This window comes from Aegilops tauschii, chromosome 4 (genome assembly GCF_002575655.3).
Source record: "Aegilops tauschii subsp. strangulata cultivar AL8/78 chromosome 4, Aet v6.0, whole genome shotgun sequence".
Classification (NCBI taxonomy): domain Eukaryota; kingdom Viridiplantae; phylum Streptophyta; class Magnoliopsida; order Poales; family Poaceae; genus Aegilops; species Aegilops tauschii.
The window spans coordinates 208,815,328-208,833,848 of NC_053038.3; the positions used below are offsets into that span (position 1 = coordinate 208,815,328).

The 18,521-nt window shown below is 42.6% G+C and overlaps 3 long non-coding RNA genes across 16 annotated transcripts; 1 reads left to right on the top strand and 2 right to left on the bottom strand.

The window, feature by feature from the left end:
• Positions 1 to 435: 435 nt before the first annotated feature.
• On the bottom strand, positions 436 to 2,565 carry LOC109761422 (uncharacterized). 6 transcript variants are annotated; one of them, XR_005754070.3, is made up of 4 exons: positions 1,173 to 2,563; positions 915 to 1,053; positions 702 to 820; positions 436 to 622 (listed from the first exon to the last, which is right to left on the bottom strand). It is a non-coding gene; the product is annotated as an uncharacterized lncRNA (long non-coding RNA). The 6 variants fall into 6 exon arrangements; XR_012181802.1 differs by having other exon boundaries at positions 915 to 1,347; positions 1,432 to 2,557; XR_005754072.3 differs by having other exon boundaries at positions 908 to 1,053; positions 1,173 to 2,552.
• A 3,826-nt stretch (positions 2,566 to 6,391) lies between these two features.
• On the bottom strand, positions 6,392 to 9,479 carry LOC120962874 (uncharacterized). The gene is made up of 2 exons (XR_005754073.3): positions 9,200 to 9,479; positions 6,392 to 8,288 (listed from the first exon to the last, which is right to left on the bottom strand). It is a non-coding gene; the product is annotated as an uncharacterized lncRNA (long non-coding RNA).
• Positions 9,480 to 9,822: 343 nt separating this feature from the next.
• On the top strand, positions 9,823 to 17,616 carry LOC109761416 (uncharacterized). Of its 9 annotated transcripts, none has more exons than XR_012181810.1 (11): positions 9,823 to 10,342; positions 10,465 to 10,725; positions 10,832 to 11,009; positions 11,562 to 12,140; positions 12,224 to 12,315; positions 13,237 to 13,374; positions 13,466 to 13,517; positions 13,622 to 13,706; positions 13,833 to 14,008; positions 14,986 to 15,116; positions 15,363 to 17,616. It is a non-coding gene; the product is annotated as an uncharacterized lncRNA (long non-coding RNA). The 9 variants fall into 9 exon arrangements; XR_012181805.1 differs by having other exon boundaries at positions 9,828 to 10,342; positions 14,981 to 15,116; positions 15,363 to 17,615; XR_012181804.1 differs by lacking the exon at positions 15,363 to 17,616 and having other exon boundaries at positions 9,832 to 10,342; positions 10,465 to 10,547; positions 10,669 to 10,725; positions 14,981 to 15,352.
• Positions 17,617 to 18,521: the final 905 nt, after the last annotated feature.

The window sequence follows — 18,521 nt, forward strand, 5'->3', positions numbered from 1 at the left end:
ATCGTTTTATTCTTTAGTATTGAAGAAAATCCCTTTTGCACTTCTTGGTTTTATTCTTTAGTAACGAGCAAAAATCTGCGTTTCTTATAAACATTAAATTGCTCTATCTTTTAATTTGGACTTCTTGTTTTATTATCCATTAACGGGAAAAATCCAAGTTTTGTAATAAATGAATAACATTGAACCACTCCCTTATTTTAATTTGGCCTTCTTGGTTTTTGGCGGCAATTGGCAAACCAACACAAAACCCCTATCCGGTGCAGACCAAATTGTTGGGAGTTTTTTGTTCGTTTTGTAAAATTACCATCAACCATGCTAGAGCAGGTAAAACACCCAAAGTGAATGCCACCGTCACTAGGTGACTTGTGTCCACAACCATGTTGGTGGAAGTATGCGAAAATGTTGGATGGACTGTGATGATACTTGGCTAGAGCCTTTGGTTGTTTCATATGCCCAAGTTATAATTTCGTTGTTGGTTCATCAGTTTGTTTGTGCAACAAATTTACAGCATGGTATTAATTGGTCTTAAATTGCTCTGCTCAACTCGATCAGAAAATTAACAGACTACTGTATCAGACACCGCCATGGGCAAGCCTAGTTAATGCGCCTTCAGCTCATAACCCTGCTAGACACAAGCAAAGATGAGAAAGTTTATCCTCTCTTATGCCTGAAAAATCATACTGTACTTGTAAGTTTACTACCTTTTCCCATGTGTCTTCTTGTTTCTCTAGCTTCACAAAGTTAGAGCGGCCACCGGTATTGATGGAGGAAAAAAACTCTTTGTAGAAGAGAAGAAACCAAACTGTTCACTGATTGCCATCTGCAGTCACAAAAGCATTCGCCATAAATACCAGGATGCCAGTACTATATAGCATTATTAAGATACAGAAATATATGAATTTTGTACCTACTACCTAATCGACAACTTGAGCCTTTTGTGTGCTGCTATTCTCAACAGGAGTGGGATCTGCCCGAGCAGAAATGGCCACAACTGGAGTTGTCACCTGCAGGTTTTCACCTGATGATTGCATGGCATTATTTAACGGCATGACACTGCAATTGCAAAACAAAAAGATTGGATAAATTAAGGCATGTCATTTTAGGAAAATGAATGAAAGTTTGCTTTGCATAGTTTCTCTAACAAAATCATTTTCCTCATTTCTGGTACCTACTTTTTGTAACGCGGGTTCAATTTCCAGTAAACGTACACACCCATCCAAGAAACAACGCAGTATACCTCAATTCTGTGTAGCTCAAGTTCCACAAATAACCAGCCCTTTATTTCCTGTGCAAGTTACCTAGAAATCACTAGATCCTAGATCCCATGTCTTCTTTTCTTTATAATCTCTGAACTTCAGATTAATAACTTTTCATTCATATACTGATAAGCTGTACAAGCTTAAGATAGTACCTTCAGAGAAGCATACATACCAGCAGAGAAGCAGCCATAGTTGGACGAGCTCACGACGCTCTTCTAAACAGAGTAGAGGCGAGTAGCTCATGGAGCTGGCCACGTACAGCGGAAAGAAGCAAATGGAGTCGACGATTGCGGGGGACATAGTTGAACGGCCTGAGGTGGCATAGTTGAACGGCCGAGGCGCTGCGGCGCCGGCTGTAGGTGGTGGACCGTTGTGGCAGTAGGTCATAGTGCCGTGGGTGGCGAGCTTTAGGTCGACACCTCCTCCAGCTGCAAGTCGACGCTCCCTGCAGCTGCAGGTCGATGCCACTTGTAGCTGCAGATAGTGCCCAATCCCCATCAACGGGGCTGCTACCAGCCCCCTCTATGCGGACGTGGGTTGGTGGCTCCGATCCAGATGACCGGCCACGGCAGCGTCCAGTGCCATCTCTGGCTCAATAGACCGTGGGCTTTTGGCGGCGAGCTTGTGTGACCTTGGAGGAGTTGACCTGCTACTGTTGAACGATGTGGACTGCAGCGGCTGCCATGTTTTGTTGATGCATATGTGAGGAGGAGGTGAGCAGCAGGACGGGCCGGGGGCATTGGTCGGGAGGTGGAGGAGCAGCGTGGATCCGCTAGTCCGACGCCGCATCGGGCGGTGGTCAATGACCTGATCCACTGCAGGAGATGTCCGACGTTGTAGCTACTGCCGAAGGTGGGGGAGACCAAGGCAGCGTCCGGAGGTAGGGGACGGGCAGCTCCAGCGCGGAGGAAGGCCGGCGGCGGCCATCACAGCAAGGGCGGAGCAGGAGGTCGTTGGCCGCGGCAGGGGATCGGGACGCCGCCGTCCCCAGTGGATCCCTGCCGGGGGAGTTCGCCGCCGCGTGGTGGCGACGGATCCCGGAAGGAAGCAGGGTGCGTGGAGGAACAAGCGGTGGGGCAGGGGATCTCCACCATGGAGAGTGTCCTGAAGGTGGCGCGGGGCCTCGGATGCACACCGGGGACATGGGTTTCGCCGGAGTTGGGCTGGGCGGCGGGGCTGTTGGTGGCCGGGGCCCGGCGGCGGCGCGGTTGCTGGCGTGGGGCAGGAGGGAGGCAGTGGCCAGATGGGATCGGGGGAGGTGGGCTCGTGGGGAGTGGGGTGGGGTGGTTTTTTTTTCTTTGTACCGGTCAGGAATCTCAGGAACACCTCGGTCGCTCCCTATATAGGCCTCATGTGATCAAATAGTTATTTTGATCCCAGAATCAGAATAGTGCTACCCTATATATATCCTACCACCCAGTGGTAGTTACCCCATATTATCTTATATACTACCATATGATATTATATATATACTATTTTATTATTTTAAATATGTTCATAAACTATATCTAAGATATTTCAAAGCAAGTTACATGAAAAAATTGCATATGAGTCCATAGTTTTTGTTATATTTATAAAATTCATACATATTTGTACGTAAAAAAAGCATATTCAAAATATGGTACATACTATCTAAAAATTAGTATATATACTACCTAATCATTGATATATACTACATACTACACGTACATACTCTCGGTTTTGACAGATACTACATACAACATAGAAAACGCAAGTGATGGTAACTAACACTGCTTGTAGGAAACATTTGTCATATATATATATATATATAGACACACACACATAAACACTATTCTGATCACGGGATCAGAATAATATTCTGATCACAACCTGAACTGCCTAAGTAACGCGCCTGAACTTCCCTCTGTACAAACCCGAACTTCGGGCTATCTTCGCAACCGTGGCTTCCCCCGCGAATTATTCTTGTTAGTCGTGTTCTATATGATGTTAGTGTAATCTAGAAACGTTTTTAGCAACTAAATACCGGTTTTAAATAGGAATCTCGCTCGTTGGCGGATTTTGCTCTCGAGTCGTGATGTAATTGGGTTTTTTTGCAATTTTACTGCCTGAGTTGTTCGACCTGAACTTCTCCTAGTGTTAGGTTGAACTTCCGCCAACATTGCCCAAATGGGGCTTGCGATATACCGTTGTAAAGCTATGGACACCAGTATCAGGACCCAAGTTAAATTTTTGGCAAAATGTAAGCGGTTTAAGAGCAGTTTTGAAAACCGTTTTTTCTTCACACAAAAAACGTGAATCATATTTTCAATCGCATTTCTAAACCGTTTATCGGAATGAGGCAAATAATATGGCGTTGGAAAGCTGCTGCAAAACCGCTCCTTCCACATGTTGAAAGTTTTCTCTAATTCCCTAAGGTTAAAGAGTAATTTGGAAAATCGTAAAATTTCGCAAACCGAACAGCCGAGTTCGTATTTTCGATGTTGTTTCTAAACGGCTAAACCAATTAAGGCAAATGATATGGCGTTGGAAAGCTTATAAAAATGCGCTACTTTTTCATGTAGAAAGTTTTTTCTAATTTTAAACGGTTTAAGAGTAATTTAGAAAACGGTACAAGTTCCACCGAGTTCGTATTTTCGATCTATTTTTTTAAACGTATGTCCGAATGCAGCAAATGATATGGCGTTGGAAAGTTTGAGGAAATGCGAAACTTTTTGGTATATATTATTTCTCCCAATTCATTACTGTTTTAAGTCAAATTTCAAAATGGCTAAAAACGTATTTTCGCCGTAATTTCTACAAACTTTATCGGAATGGGGCAAATAATATACCGTCGAAAAGCTAAGGAAAATGTGAAACTTTCTCATGTTGATGGTTTTCTGTGATTAACTGCCGTTTTCATGTAATTTCAAAAATGGCGAGATCATTTGTTCTGCCTTTATCGTGAAACAGATCCTTCGAAATGCACCACGTGAAGAACCTGAACTTCTCGGCATGTCTACTTGAACTTCACTCTGTTTTTTCACGTGCTTTTTTTTGCTCGTAGATCTGCATCCACTGCTCGTAGCTCTCCATCCACTCACCGGAATTGAGCAAGCGATATACCAATGGAAAGCTGTTGTAAACACGCAACTTCCCCGTGTTGATCGTTTTTTCATACTCGCGACAATTTTAAAAGTTTTTCATCTCAAATTCATTCACTATAGTAGTCGAACTTCGTGTTGTTTTCACGTTGAACTTCTGTGACGTATTTTCGTTTGTAATTTTCTCATCCATTTCGTCAGTGTTACACAAATGATATTCTTTTTGTACAAACCTCTCTCACAATATTTTTTTAACTTTCTCCGACCGAGGACTTGAACTTACACAAATGATATTCCTGCCGTTTTTAAGTAAGTTAGAAAATGACGAGATCATGATTTCTGTCTTCATCATGAAAAGCACTGCGTGGAGTAGTTGAACTTCTCGGGCACGTCTGCTTGAACTTCACTCTGTTTTTGACGTGCTGTTTTTTGCACTGCTTGAAGTAGTTGTACTTCTGGGGCATGTCTGTTTGAACTTCACTCTGTTTCACTTTATTGTATTTTTCTTATAGGAAATACACACCATGTAGTACGTGAACTTCCGGTTGTTATCACTTTGAACTTCTCTCTGGTTTGAGAGAGTTATTTTAAAACACAAAAAACATATTTTTTTATGTATTTTGGACATCTAAATACACGGTGAACCTCTCTCACAAGAATTTTTTGAACTTCTCCTCGCCGAGCACTTGAACTTCTAACAACTTTTTTTCCGTTTATGGGTTGTTTTTAAAAGTGCAAAAAATGGCGTTGTGTTTTTATTTTTTGAACAGGTAAATCCTAGGTTTTAATAAACTCTGAACTTCTGTGTTATTTCAATTTGAACTACACCTTTTTATATTTTGAGTAAATAATAGTATTCGATTTTTATATGGAAATACAAGGTGAACCTCTCTCGCAAGAATATTTGAACTTCTCCGGACAGAGCACTTGAACTTCTTTCAACAAACCTTTTAAGCTTTTATTTTTCTATACTTTTATTCTCACCTGAAATGCATTCCTTGTAGTACTTGAACTTCTCGTTGTTTTCACTATGAACTTCTATCACATTTTTGTGTGTACGTCGAATTACACGCAATTGAAGGTCGGATGACATTTTTTGCCATTTTTAAACATGTAATTGGAGGTCGGACGTCCCGCAATATAAATTCTGAACCGTGCATGGAGGTGCACATGAACTTCTTGCAACCAATCTGAGTTTTTTATATACTTCGAACTTCTATGTTATTTTAAATTGAACTTCTTAGTCTTATTCTTAGAAAAAATTATGTTTTCAAATAAGCACCAAACAATTTTTTAAATTAAACCTCATACTTTTATTTTTCCTAGAAATGGAAAGAATTTGAGTTTTCCGTAAACATCAAACTACTCCTTTTATTTTAATTTTAACTTCTTTAATTTTATTCTTTAGTAACGAAGAAAATCTGTGTTTTTTTTATAAATATCGAACTTTATTTTTTATAATTTGGACTTCTTGGTTGATTTGAAATACTTTCTTTTTCCATTTTTGAACCCGTAAAACAATGTTCTTTTTATAAAAAATAAGCATCAAAGTCATGTGTTATGTTAATTTGAACTTCTTGTTTTTCTTTTTAGATACAAAAATTTCTAATTTTTTTGTAAACATTGACCTGCTATGTATCTTAAATTTGAACTTCTTGGTTTAGTTTCAGAGACGGAAAAAATTGTCTATTGTTTTGTCTTTTAACTTATAGGCTTTTGGGGGTTTTGTGAACTTCTAGAGTTTATTTTTGTGCAAAGTTACACACACACACACACACATAATAGAACAAACCCACACACTGGTGCTCACATGTTGTTTTCCCCTTCTTTCAATATGTAATAATTTTAGGTTCCTGTTGTGATATTTTTAGAAATGAGGAAAATCCTTATTTTATATAAATTTTGAACTGCTCCATTTTTTATTTGAACTTCTTGATTTTAATTTTATTAGCAATTAAAAACTGAGGGTTTTAGTAAACATTGAACCTCTCCGTTATTTTAATTTGAACATCTACGTTTTTTAAGGTGTGTTATGAGTAGAATTCCAAACTTCGGCGGTCGGTGTATAGATTGTCTCTGTCAACATGCATATACTTTTTCAAACATAAATCTGAAACAGAGTAAGAAAAAAAAGAGTACAAACGAGCATGAACTAGCATAAACATGTATGAAAAGTCCATCACTATCTGAACAACATCTCTGATTTTTTACGAAAAACTCTCTAAAACTTTTTCTTCCGCTGTTATGACTGATCTTCAATTTATAAACTCACAACAAAAAGGAGAGAAGAGAACGGGATCCACATGGGGAGGCGTAGGTGCAGAATAGCAACAGGGGAGTGCTCCCTCAAGTGCACTGCACACACACATGTGCATAGACGGCGAATGCGCTGCTGCGCCGTCGCTGGGAGGGCGCGTCGTCCTGCTGCTCCGGTGCAGGTGCCGTTGTTCTTTTTCTTTCCAAATAAATACACTCCAAACTGCTGTAACACATCTCAATCAGGTAGGTAGGGGTTACAAATAAAGAAATAGCAAGTACATCTAGTTTCAGTGCCTCTTTCGCACACAGATATGTAACCAAATTGGCATTCCTGCTTGTATAACTGATCTTTGAACCCCTGCAAACTTGTGAGTACGAACACATCTCTGGAAAGCCATCGACCGCCTCAGAACAATCCCTGGGATCCTGCCACATCGTGCATAAAACTTGGCCTTCAGTCTCAATAGTAATATTTCTGCATCCTTCTTCGATCGCCATCAGCATGGTTGTCCCTGTAGGCCAACTATCAACTTATGATTATGAAGTTATGAGCATTTGGCAATTGTTTATGAGCTACTGAAGAAACTAAAGATCGCTGGCAAAACATGTTTATTGATCATTGGCAAACAACATGCGAGCTACAACCAAGCTATTTTGCAAGCACATGAGTGAAGGCGGTACCTCTGTTCTTTTTGAACTTCTTGTTTATTTGATTCTGAACTTGCAATTTTTTTGCAGGGTGCAGGTTACGGTAGTGCCGCATGGGCAGGGGCGACTGCAAGGCGGTCTTTGGGAACAGCAGTTAGGGTCAGGCATGAGCGTTGAGGATACCATGCAATTTTCATTCTGTTTGTGGATCAAGTGGTTCAGTATCTCAATGTAATAGTTAAGTAAATAAGCAGGGTATCTTTCTTTTCTCTTAAAATTGGAATTTTTATCAAAGTAAATATTAAATATCATGTCTACGTATAGGATACTCATGTCCACAGTAGCGCCTAAGTTATCGGGATTTTTGATGAAAACATACTATTTTTCCCTACCACAATGTCAATAAAAATAATGTCATGTGAATGGAAACTTGGAATGAAAACTTTTCCATTGGACGATTGCAAACCTACGAGAGTAGTAAATCGAGCTTGCCGCTGTTCATCAGGGATGGGGAAGATTTCACCATGGCTAGGATGGTACCTTCATTTTTCGTGTAATGCAGAAATTGTAAAAATTAAACCGTGATTGTTGATCAAGGACTGTAAACAGGATCAGTGGATGAAACAAGATCCTATTTTGTTCACAGACTGTAGAACATTTAAAAATTGAATACTTGTAAATAAAAATCAAAGTGTGTGTAGGGGAGAGTTCAACTTGAACTGCTCATCTACCCAGACCGTTCCTTCCTTCTTTCATACAATTCCACATGGATGCATCCCAGGCCTTCCTTATTAAGTGCACTTCATCTTTTTTTACTGAAGAAGAATATAAGTGTACTAACGAGACGCAGTTCCTTTTCAAAGCAAATGTCTTCCTGAAGAAAAAGGAAAACCACGGCCAGACTTACAAATGCCTTCCTGAAGAGAAGTGTAAATGTCTTACTCTGAATGCACTTAGCTAGCAACACTCGGACTTTAGTTTTGACCATGCATTCTAGCCGCCGGCCACCGCGATGTGGCTGTCATTTTTTATTCGAACGACCATGAGAAATCCATGTGCCCTGTACAACCACGTGATGTTGAATAAGAGCAGCATCAGTGACATCAGATGGAAGAAGGATAGTAGCAGAGGTAAGCAATTGCAGCAGCACTACAAGGCTCTCAAGCAACAGTCCCAATGGGCTGAAGCGAAAGTGAACAATGGGTAGGCGAGAACGCAAGTGCTGGCTAGCAGCCGCACAGGAGTCAGAAGGTCACAGGCTGCGCGGGGGGAAGTCCATCGTGCACAGGAGGAAGAAAGCACACGCGGGGATGGAAGGGGTCGATGGCGTGCGAGAAGCCGGCGGCTGCACGCGGAGCATCTCGAGGAGATGGCTCGATCGCCGCCGTTTTCGTTGCTGGCTGAGAAGAAAAAATATAGATGAGCGGCGTTAGGTGATTTAGTTGAACGACACCAGTTGGTATAGTTGAACGGCGGCCCGACAGGGTGCTCGAGGTGGCGAAGTTGAATGGCATACCAGCAGGGTGCCGAAACAAAATGGGCATCTCTGAAGTTCGAGTATGCTAGTACATGCATTTTGTCTAAAACAGAAATATTTTACTTCAATTGAAGCAGAGAATAGAAACATTCTGCAGAGTGTGGAGACACAAAAATCAAGGCAAAATGAAGAAAGGCACGGAATGCCTCCCAGGATAAATTCCTCGATGGTTCACACACTGATGAGTCTGCAGTTCAGGAGAGAGCTGAGGAACGGTGTTCGTTGTAGCTTGATGCAGCCACACATATGGGCAGAAGGCAGACCTGCACATGGAGCACAAAATCGGTGTGGCTGCTGGAGGTTGCGATGGAGCGAGACTATTGATGATTGGCGGTCGGGCAGAGGAAGGAAGGGGAGACAGGGCGGCGAGCGAGAGCCGCGTGGGCGTTGAGGAACTGTGTGGCCTACATCAGGGCGCGTGGGGACGACCCTACCTCAATGGAGGCGGGAGCTCGCAGACGAGCGCCGACGGGAAGAGGTGGCGCAGGGTCTAGGCCGCCGGCGGCAGATCTCGTGACTGGGGGCGGCGGCTCCGGTGGCCAACAGCGGGGGGCGTTGAGGTCGGGTGGTCGGCGGCAGGAGGTCCGTCGGGGTCGGGGGCGGCGGCAGGGGTGGCGCGCTGGGGCCGAGGGGCCGGAGGCGGGAGCCGCGCCGGAGTCAGTGGGCAGCGACGGGAGGTGGTCGGGGGATCCGGAAAGAGGGGATGAGGTGGGGGAGGAGGGTGGGGTGGGAATGGGCCGCTCGGGTTTTCTCTTTTTTGTGTTTTCGGGAGTTCGGGAGGGCCCGACAAAGCCCTATACAGGGCCACCGTGATCCAAATAGCTATTCTATACCATGCACAACATCTCTACTCCTAATGTCTCAGTTAGTAGTCCGCGTTCCGGGTTTTATTTTCGTCCCACCTAATACGGTCTTTTTTGGTACTTCTTTGCTACTTGCTCCCACCTCCCGCTCAGCCGCAAAAAACCAATGAAAACCCCGCGATCGAGTCCCGTAGACGCCCAACCTCCACTGGTTTATTTTCGTCCTCCCTCGACCTGCGAAAAGAAACCAAGGAAAAAAGATCGAGGCCCCCTCGCACGAACCGGGAGCGAGGCCTCCTTGCGAAAAAAAATATCTGACGATCCAGGCTGCCCTCGATCGTCTCGCTACGAGGACGAGAACCATGCCCCAGCCGCCATAGTGGAGCCCTACGCCGCCGCCGAGATCGGAGAGGAGCCGCCGCCGCCGAGGTTCGAGAGGAGCTGGCCACCACGACCTCCCTCCCCAGGCGGCCGCCACCACCCCCTCCCCAAGCAGCCATGTACAGCAGGGCGGCGCCCACGCGCCTGGCCTATGTAGGTCTCGGCCTCCCTCCTCCCTTCGTCCAAGGCCAGGAGCTCCCCCTCCCCGACCCGATCTGGCGGAGAGAGGGCCAGGCCTTGCCACTCCGGTGGTCGCTGTGGCCAGATCTGTCCGGGGTAGTCGCCGTAGAGCCTCTATGGCGGCGGAGTAGCAGCAGCCCGACAGAAGGTGGGTGCCAGATCGTCGTCCAGCAGCTCGCCGTCGGAGCTTCTCACTACAGGCGATGGAGGCTGGTGCTACTCAGTCTATCTATGATGTTTGTTTCCTGTGTTTACATGGCAGAGTGATTGCTGCACTGGCTTTTGGCTATGGATGCAAGTTGGGAACTTATTCAGTGATTTGAGGGTGCAGGTAGGGATGATGCTGCGGATGGGATGGGAAGATGTGTGTGTGTGCTAGCTGCTTCACATACGACTCAGAGAAAGAATTGCTTTGCAGGTACACACTTGCTGCAAACTGATGTATTGAACTTTCAGGGATTTTGATTGGTCGCCCAAATAACCCATTCTCCTTTTGTTGATATTTATGAAGGAGATCATTATTTCTCTTTTAGTTTCAGGTTACCAACATCACGAATTTCATACTTATGGAGTGGAGCCACCAAACAATTTATGAGGTAAAATCACTATATACATATTGTTTTCCCACCGCTGCTTCAAGCGACACGCATTCGTTGCAAAGAAATCGGCATCACCTGCGTGCTTGCTTGTGTTTGTTTCTAGCCGGCAAGAATCCATCGAGTCTTCCTCTATGTGTGCAACCTTGCCAGTGTGTGAATCAATCAAGGCAAGGGCAAGCAACCAACATTAAGCATGTGCGAGTCTTGCCGGGATCTGATCTATCAACTCGTTCAGCCAGCTTTGCACCATGTGCACGTCGTCCATGCTAGAAAAGCACTTGGCAAGTGGACGGCTCCATTGGCCATGCGTCAACAATTCAAATCATTATCTATACTCGATAGACACATACTTTTTTATGCAATTCTGAATTTATGGAAGCAGAAGAACTGATTATGTGAATTAAATATCTAATCCCATGTGTAGGTGCTATCTAACTGTTGTGATTATTTATGCGCATATAACTTGCAGGTAGATAACTCTATAGTATGAAGACTTAAAAATACGAGTGCATGTCATTGGTGTTTTGAATCCATCTTCCATCACTTCTAATACTTTTGTGTTACATAATACTATTTTTTCAGCATTTGATTGACATATCGATGGTATTTGTAATAAATTTCTTTCTTTAAATTCTTTACCAGGAAATATGTTGAAGCACCGAATGTATTCCATTTGCAGTTAGTATTGTCCCCAGTTCTGCTTGATTTGATTTTTATTTCCCATCAGTTTTGTGTTTTGTCAGAGAATGGTTTCTCTTTACCTGTGGAAGTCCCTGTACTCAGGTAAATCCTTTTGCATCATTTCACTATTGGTTTTGTTGTAATTGTATTAGATTTCCGCCATGGACGCCGCCTCGCTCATGGGCTCCTCCTCCGCCGACGCGCGCACCGACGGGGAGCACCGGATGGGCATCACCATCATGGGCGTCTGCTACGACGGCAGCGTCCTCGCCGCTGACACTCAGGACCAGCACCGGTACCCCCCCCCTCGCGGATCCAACAGCAGCGGCTAGGTCAGGGTCGGAGATGGCGCATCGGCCATCCGATTCCGCCGGTCGTAGATCAAACAGAGGGCGTGATAAAGTCCAGCAGAAGTGGTGGCTGGGATTTTTACTGTTAATTCGATCTGCAAAACAGTGATCAATATAGTATATGTGCAGTAAAATAGACATGTTGCTGATAGTGTTGTAGTAGTGTGTGATTTGGTTGCATAGTTTTCTAATGGAAACAAGTGAAAAACTCTTTGATTTTCTGATTTCTTTATGCTTGCAGAGAGGTTCCACGACTTCGGTTTGGCTATCATCAAAATTGGAGGAGAGCCCGATGCATTGGAGAGCATCATCCGTGAGTTCCACAAGATCGAATTGAGGAGGCATTATAACCTGGCATCATTTGGATGACTTTGTCAGTAGGTAGAAATTAGAATTTGAGCAATCTGAGACCCTGAGTTCTGCATAAAGAATTCCGAAAGTGAAACACCTTGTTTGTCCTGCAGGAAGAATGGCTAACATGCCTGTTAAAGCTAGATAAACGCGTATTGAAGGAACTGGGGTATGTCCGCCATGTTGAACACCCTCACAATGACGGGTAATTTCTTGTTACATTCACCATGGAATGGTTTTGTGATTCTGTTCCTTGTACATAATTCAGTTAAATTCTATCAAGTATCCAGTTACTTGCCATTCTTTGGTGAGATTTGTTGATGATTTTTTTGAAGTATTTTTGTGCTATTCTCATGTTTGTCAAACATCAATTTAGACATCTTGACAATACTTCCAACACTTTTTTAGCAATTGATACTGCCCACACTTTTCCTGGTCTTTTCGTCCCACAGTAGAATAATCCTATGTTGCCATGAAAAACAATTTCATGTGCTGAAGGCAGCGGATCAAATCAGCACTACTCCATACTGCATTGTTCTTGTCCCATTTCGAGTATCTTCGTTAAATCATTTTCATCGGTACTAAGTAGCACTGACCTTTATGTGTTAATTTTTTTTACCAACTTGCGAAGAATGCATTTTTTCCTTTTCTTTATGTACACAAATGAGGCAATGCAGTTGGCATCGACATCTGCTACTCGCCGGCCTCTCTTGGAGCGCAGGTCGCCATCGCCGTCCGCCGCTTCGGCGCTTAGCTCCTGCCCCATGGACGCATTCGCCACACCACTACTAGGGAAAAGCCTAACAGTAACGCGGGTAATAGGGCTATCAGTACAGCTAACGTGTACCAGTAGCGTGTACCCACAAGCGCTACTGGCATACATACTTAGCAGTAGCGCTGGTTGGGGAAGGTGCTACTGGTGGGACTAATGGTATGGTGCTAGCTTTATGAAATAAACGCTCAGCGTTCGCAATTCTTCATACTTAACTTGTTCATTGCATTTCAAACTTCTAGATTAGATGCCTGATATTTTTTTCTTAAAGAATGTAAAATGCGAGTGCGTGTAAAAGGACTTCCCATTTTATTGCATTCAAGAAATGACCAAGTTACTGAATTTGATTTGTAGGTACCATACAATGTTAGCGAGGACAGTGATTGGGGGATTGATATTTTCGAAGTAAAGAGGTGCTTGGAGGAGGCACGCGTCGCAGGTTTGACTGTTTGGGCTATGGTGATCATAAACCCCGGATAACCGACGGAACAGGTATGCAAACAAATATTTGCAATAACATCAAAAAATCTAAAAGGTTCGCTAAAATTGTGCTGAAACTCAATATCCGCAAGCTTTGCTGTAGGTACTTTCTGTGACCAACCAGGAGGAGATAGTAGAATTTTGTCGAAAAGAAGGTTTGGTTATGCTTGCCGATGAAGTTTGCACTTGGTGAACTGCGGTAGTTTTGTGACGCGAACGCGTGTGTAGACATCCTACATTTGTATAAATGCGTTTACAGGTATACCAAGACAAGCTCTATATGGAGGACATGAAGTTCAATTCTTTCAGGAAAGTTGCCAGATCACTTGGGTATGACGAGAATGGTATATCCATAGTGTCATTTCATTGGGGGTAAATCTTTGTTCATTAGAAACACAGTTCATAGCCTCTGGAAAATAAGCCTTAGATTAGAGATCCATGGTAATTTTTTCATCATCTGAACTTGGCAGGGTACTCTGGAGTATGTGGCAGAAGGGGAAGCTACATGTTGATATGTAAAATTCCCTTCACGACTCGTTTAGGAATAACAGAGTTTTGGAGATGATGTGATGGGTGAGATTCGCAAGGTGGCTTCTGTGACTCTTTGCCCCAACATAAATGGTGACTTGCGATGGATCCACCGAAGGTTCGTTCATCATGCCTTTCTTGTGTCTACTACTATAATTTATTGTAATTAGTACATATTATCCTGATAATCATTGTGCAAGAAAACTGAGAGCTCAGTTTACAACACTGATGGAGTCAGTCCATCGAATATTTGAGGATTCAAATTCAGAGAGAATATTCCATCGAATGTTCAAAGAATTCAGAAAGTAGAGTAAGCAGAGCTCAGATAGTAGTGATACAGATTAACTTATATCAACGGGTGCTTACACTAAATCTGGCCAAATACTGTAGTAAGTAGCCTCCTTGTGTTGTCGGTTATTACATGCTATAAAAGACTTCAGCTCCTGCACTGAACCAAATTAATGGGGTGATAATACAGATTAACACTACAAAAGCCTCCCCCCCTCTCAGTCAGGCCTCTATACCCTACCACCTACTCATCTCCCTGAAACCTCTTGGGGTAGAGAGGCAAAAAAAGAAAAAAACAAGAAAAGAAGACAATTAAACATTCCTGGATACAGGCAACACTGTATTCGCAAGCCCGTTGGCTACTTTCTGGGGTCGTGGAGGCTTCTTGTAATTTGCTATACTAAAATGGGGGCAAATATACTCCAACCCATGTGTATTCGCGTAATCCTGCAACGAAAAGACCGATCGGTAGATTTGTTATCATGGAGAGGGGGTTAGGGTCGTAGAATACAAGACTTTGGTGGTTACTGACAGTTCTAACATGAATTTGATTGACCTGGGAGTTGTGACATGCAAATGTTTTATGGTTGATGGTTCTGTACCATCAGTAATATTATATAAACATAGTCTCTGCTTTCATCTTCTTTGATGATATATTTTCTGGTCAAAATTTAAATGCATTATGCACCTGTTCTTTTTATTGTAGTTCCATTTTTTGTCAAATTTATAAATTCTCTATGAATAGGAATATAGAGGCATGTTCTTAATCTATTTTGGTTTTTTTGTTCACCCCGAAATGCAGTATAGATCTGCGATTGACATTTTTATTGGACCACTGGGTGAGCATTTGCAACAAAGAGCCAGGGAGTAAGCTGGGAGCGGACAAACATAATGCCCTGAACATGAGTTTGTCCTTGCATAATTATCCATGTCTGATGGTACTACACCGCTTTAGTTTGTCCTTGTATTATCTCTTGTTGATAAAAAATGTCCAGAACAAAGAAATGATGAATTGTAGTATAGCCATTTTTGTAGTTGAAAATTATGTCTAAAATTGATCATCACATAGTATGCTGGCAACTTGCAGGGTCGATGAGACATTGATTGCCATATTGCTTTTCCATCTTATTCACATCTTATGAATATATCTTTAACAATATAATTTAATATTTGTGTTTTCACAGGTAGGAAGAGACAGGATCAGATCGCTCACCAGTTATGAAGATGTGGTAGTACCGTAGTAGGGTGTGGTAGATGAACATGTCTTTATTTTCTGAATCGCTTAATATTATATGATATTGTACTGACAAGTAGGAGGTGATTGCTGATGGGTGATTCTAGATTCTTGAGTGAATACTAGCTACCATGTTATCCTAAGTGCTGTCAACTATTCAATTACAAATAAAAACTCAAGAACGTACTTAGTCTACCACAAATTGAGATTTTTTTGCCTCAAATTTAGTCTGATACATTTTCCTTAACGTGACACTCTTTTTAGAGTTAACCCAACATTTTTCTGTTCCATCGTAATCAACTAACTTTGATATGCATGGGTTCAATGCTAAACAAAGGAGGCACACTTCTCTAGCCTCGAGGTGGTATCACTAATATGTGCCATGAACTATACGCAATTCAGGTTATGTGACCAGACACTATATTTTATCCCCATCATTATCAGAGCAATGCATAATTTTTCTTTGCTCATCGTCCTACTAACAATAACTTGTTCTGCCTAAGTGGTTATCCCTTATAGCATCACCTGCACCTACCAGCCTGAATGAACTTTGGCGACAATGCAAACTTGCTGTTATTGCAGATGAAAAAAATATTGTAATGTATGCAAATGCAAGTGTGATTTTTCCTTTTAGAAACCCTTTTTCTGTTTTCATTTTATTCCTGTCTGAAATATAATATATAAATAAAGAGGTTTATTATTCTTCCGTCATCTTCAGCTCATGTATATTTTATGTGTTTCTTACTTTCTTTTAACATTTCTCAATATAGTTCTTCTCAACAAATTTTCATATAGCAGAGCTTGGTCCAGCACTCGGACTCTCGGACTCACTGGATGCAAATGGAGTGGAGCCTCCTCTGCCATCTCAGCATCAGCCGCAGGACGGCACTACAACCAACTAGCACCATGGATGGGTCAAGGTTGCTTGTGATGAGATCATCAATCTCGAAGGACAGGTTGATGATATGGACCTCTTGGACAACTATGTCGTCGTTGTTGTAAAACATGGTGATGGTGTTTCAGTTGAAATAGGCAAGGGCAGTCAGCCCGAGGCGGCCCTTATTCAGGCTTCAAGATCGAGCTGCACCTTTATCGATGGAAGTCATATCCATTATTCCTCCTTATTCTATCTTATATCTTTAACTGTATTGACATAAAAACAGTGTCAGGATTATAGACATGTATCGTTGTTATTACCAATCAGATCAGTGGTACAAGTCTTTTTTCCTTGATGTCTGAGTGTTTAGCCACAAGAGGCGTTAGAAGAGCCCGAACAGAACCTACCGAGCCTGGTCGTGGTTAATGAGGATTTGCCGGATAAATAGCCTGGTCGTGGGAGGCGAAGGGGCACTTCTCGGTCAGATCTGCATACGCGGCTGGCTTTTGCGGAAGGGAGGTCATACCTACGGCGGATCTAACATGGAAGTCGCGTGCCCCTTTGCAGTGCAAATTCTTTACATGGCTGGCAATGAAGGAGCGATGCTGGACTTCGGATCGCCTTGCGCAAAGGGGTCTACCTCATCAGGATGCATGCCGTTCTGTGATCAAGAGGACGAAACGATCAATCATATACTGCTATCGTGTGTCTTTGCTCGGACTGCTTGGGCGGCCATCTATGGCTCGCTGGATAAACCAGAATGGACCCCCTCCCCTCATGATGTGCTGGCCGAGTGGGCCATTGACAAGAAGGGAGTGAACAACTTGAGCACGAAGGATCTACGCACCATATTCGCGCTTGTCTGGTGAGAGTTGTGGAAGCACAGGAATGCTATTGTATTTGATGGAGCACGGCCGTCTATAGATCAGCTGTTACAAAGAGTGAGAGATGAGGGTGTGGTCTGGTCCTCTGCGGGACTTCTAAAAAGGAATGTAACTTCCTTCTTTACTAGGGTAGAGAGGTGGGTGAGTGGTGAGGATTAGCATGTAATATAAACCCTGTAACCAATGGTGGAGGCACTCTTTGCCTTTCTTCTTTAATATATGATATGCACACTCGTGCATATTCGAGAAAAAAAAGAACCTACCGAGCCTTCTGTCCGTGTAGTCTGCAACTTGACAAGGTTAAACATGAGATTCTTTTTATACTGAATAATATCTATGCCAACATCTTACATTTAATCCAATTAGCCTTACCTTTTAATTTCCAATATTCTAGGGAAAGCAAACGGAAGCTCATGGAACTGACGCAACCATGATCACACGCTTCGACGGTACTGTTCCTTATAAGCATGCCTTTTGCTGATATGATAGTTTTGCGTTGACTTCATAAACTTTTATTGTATGCCAGCAGTTCTCTGACTATGCTTTAAATGAGAGTAGTTTACATCGCTAGAATATGGGCATCAGAGATTAAGAAGAAAATGGGCATGAAAGAATTTTTTATAGTTGGTTCATTTGTTATATACATCTTTCATGTTCACTCTGTAGAGCTCCCTTGGGTAGTTACTTCGTTTGTGTTGCACAAAGTACACGCTCTCCATCCGTCAAGGAAGCAGGTCGTAAATCAGCATGGTCAAGTTGTAGTGACATGATAAAGGCAATAAACTTTCACACATTTTCTGTTCCATTCACAATTATTTGAAGGGGCTGCTTATCAGTTTTTAATCTTGAAGCTTGCACGGTCACTAATATGACCATGCTATTTTAGAGTGATAACCTTGCTTCCGAAGAAACTTCAAGGTTGCAAGATAGTGAAAGCTTTTTTTTGTGCAGTGGCAAGGTGAAATTTTATGGAAGAGACCAAGAGGAGTTGCTTCACGTGCTTAATCACCGATGTGTACAAATGCATAAACAGTGATGAATACTTTCTCATGAATTTTAATTTTCCCCTCCAGTCACAACATCATTGATTCCTTGTATTAATATACACCTAAACTGATGGTTTTATCTAATTCTAAGAAAGGCACATTGCAAGGTATATTTAGACATTAGAATATATATGTATGCCCTTGTTGCAATGCACGGACAATGTAATAATCTTTATTCCTTTGCATTGTTTTTCTGGTTTGTATTCGTGTTCCGATCACGATCCATTGATTACACGTTTTATGTTTTTATTTGTAGTATTGCCATAAGATAAACATAATGCTTTGCTAGATGTCTTATGCGG